At 42.3% G+C, this 2,837-nt stretch overlaps 1 non-coding gene across 1 annotated transcript; it reads right to left on the reverse strand.

Moving 5' to 3' along the window:
* Window positions 1-2,134: 2,134 nt before the first annotated feature.
* Window positions 2,135-2,241, reverse strand: LOC118491754. The gene has a single exon (XR_004892199.1). It is a non-coding gene; the product is annotated as a small nucleolar RNA R71 (small nucleolar RNA).
* Between the last annotated feature and the right edge of the window lie 596 nt (window positions 2,242-2,837).

Raw genomic sequence — 2,837 nt, forward strand, 5'->3', positions numbered from 1 at the left:
TCCAGCGGACACGGGGCCGTGCCCAGCCTTCTGTTCAGCCTATAAATAGGAGTGCTTGGTTTCATTTCAACTCATCCCTTGGCACACCACCTCTCTCACACTTCATCCACCACCCAGCACCACCATAACACCATCATCCACCACCATCATCCATTGTCCATCATAGAGTGTGTGAGTCGTCTCGGGATCCAAGATTGATCGTAAGAGTTCTTGACAATCAAGGCCATGTTTGCCTAAGTCTCTTACATCACTTGGTGAAGACAAGTGTTTAGTATAATACTTTTTATTTTTAATCTTTTGCACTTTTTATTTGGTTTTGTATTAATGACTTTAATAACTAGTTGCTTATGTTGAAGGTAATCTTTCCTTATCGTTTGTCTGTGGTGTCTTGGCATTATTTTACTGTCTATATAAAATAAAAGATTTTCACCATTCATATCTCCACGGTCTATATGGAGGTATGTTGGCTACCTGGTCGGGGGTTAAGGGAATGGTTTGGTAAGGGTCTTGCCCTTGTTCAGCGTTTAGAGGTCCTGCAAGGGACCTGGGTCAAATTTAGTAGGATCTCCTTCAATGCCCATAGGTATTGGATGGCGGGGATCCAAACTCTTTGACCCCCTCATAAGTTAACTACTATTAATACTATAACCCGGCTATTTAGGATTGTATCCCTGCTGACTCAGACTACTTAGCCGAGTGTAACGTCACCGCCAAAAGCGGGGCCTACCATAATTTGCATTAATAACTTAATTCATTATCTTTCAATATTCCGACCCTTTAGGATTGTATCCTTGCTGACTCAAACTACAGGGTTGAGGGTAACGTCGCCTTTAAAAGAGGGGCCTACTACAATAACTAATATAATCTCTTAAACAAGTGCAAAAGTGCGAAAATAATCAAAGGTTATACTAATACATGAGTCGGATCAAAGTGATTCATCTTGTCTATCTGTTTTTATTTTATTTTTATTTTTCAGCATTTAGTTAGTTTTTATTTTCTTAGTTTAAAAACCTTTTTTAACTTTTTGATTTGATTAGACGTTGAGGATAAACCGGTACTAAAAGCTCTTGTGTCCTTGGACGACCTCGGTATCTTACCAACACTATACTACGTCCACGATGGGTGCACTTGCCCATATGTGTGTTTAGTGTTAGTAAATATTGTGTTTTATAAATTTAAAACTTGGCTAAAAGTGTAAAAAGGACTTAAAATATACATAAAAAATATATCGCACTTCACGCACATTAAGTTTTTGGCGCCGTTTCCGGGGACACAAGGATTTTAAGAAAGTTAGGAATCAACGGCCTAATCATATTTTTATTTTTCTTTTTAATTTTTTAGGATTTTCTTAAGTTTTCAGCTTCTGCAGAGCTCAGCACGGGCCGTGCCTGGTCGGACACGGGCCGTGCCCAGCATCGTTACTGGCAGTTTTTAGTTTTCCAAGTTACAGAAGGCTGACCACGGGGCCGTGTCGATGCAACACGGGGTCGTGTCCAACTTTCCAGTAACTGGGATCTGGAAAACAATCACTGTAATTCCGACCACGGGCCGTGTTCGCTGAGCACGGGGCCGTGGTGAACCGTCTGACCAGCATTCTTTTCTGTTTTTATTGCAGGACTTGGAACCAGACGCCATCCTACGTAGTGTATGAGCTCCAGTTCTAATAAGGACATAAAAGAACCTCTAGAAGAACCCGAACGCTTTCTCAGAAAAAGACTAAAAGCTAAAAACCAAGAGAAAGTTTCGAGGAATCCACCTATGGCGGACCAACGTACCCTCATGGATTATCTACGACCCACCGTAGGTAACCTAGGCGCCGCTATCAATGCACCGAATGTTGAAGCCAATAACTTCGAACTTCGGCCGCATTTGATACAAATGCTCCAAAACTCCGCAACCTTCCATGGGCTTGCGGACGAGGATCCCTATCTACATTTACTAATTTCTTAGAAATATGTGATACCTTTCGGATCAATGGAGGTCAAATGATGCCATCCGCCTCTGAATGTTTCCTTTTTCACTAAAGGACCGAGCAAAAGCTTGGCTCAACGCCCTCCCAGTTGGATCGGTAAACACCTGGGATGAACTAGCCCAAAAATTTCTATATAAGTATTTCCCTCCCGCTAAAACGGCTAAATTAATGACTGAAATTAATGCATATTCACAAGAGGACGGGGAATCCTTATATGAAACTTGGGAAAGGTTCAAGGAACTATTACGCAAGTGTCCACATCATGGCCTTGCGATATGGCAACAAGTATCCACTTTCTATAATGGGTTGTTGCCACACACAAGGTAGACACTTGACTCTAGCTCCGGGGGACTTTTAGGTAATCGCCGCCCGCATAAAATATATAACCAAATTGAGGAAATTGCTCAAACCAATTTTCAGTGGCACACCCTCCGAGGCAATAAATCTATTGCCCCGGGCGCCCATAAGGTTGATGAAAGCACCTCTTTACAAGCCCAAATCGAGGCCCTTTCTTCAAAAATAAAAAATTAGAAATGACAAAAACAGTCTCGGTTATGGCTTGTGATGGGTGTGGTGGGCCACATGAAAATTGGAGTTGTATGAAAGAAACAGATGATCAACAAGAGTCGGTAAGCTACATTGATAATAGACCTAGGCCGCCGGGTCCTCCAACGGGCACTTACAACCAAGGATGGCGAAGTCACCCAAACCTTGGTTGGAGAGAGCCCGGCAATAGTAGTAACCAACAAACCCAACGAACAAACTTTCAACAACCAAGAAACGAGTCACAAAATTTCACTCAACAACAAGGTGGACGAGAAAGGCTTGAAGATACTGTATCTCGCCTCATCTCCGACACTGAAAA

This window comes from Helianthus annuus, chromosome 4 (genome assembly GCF_002127325.2).
Source record: "Helianthus annuus cultivar XRQ/B chromosome 4, HanXRQr2.0-SUNRISE, whole genome shotgun sequence".
Taxonomy (NCBI): domain Eukaryota; kingdom Viridiplantae; phylum Streptophyta; class Magnoliopsida; order Asterales; family Asteraceae; genus Helianthus; species Helianthus annuus.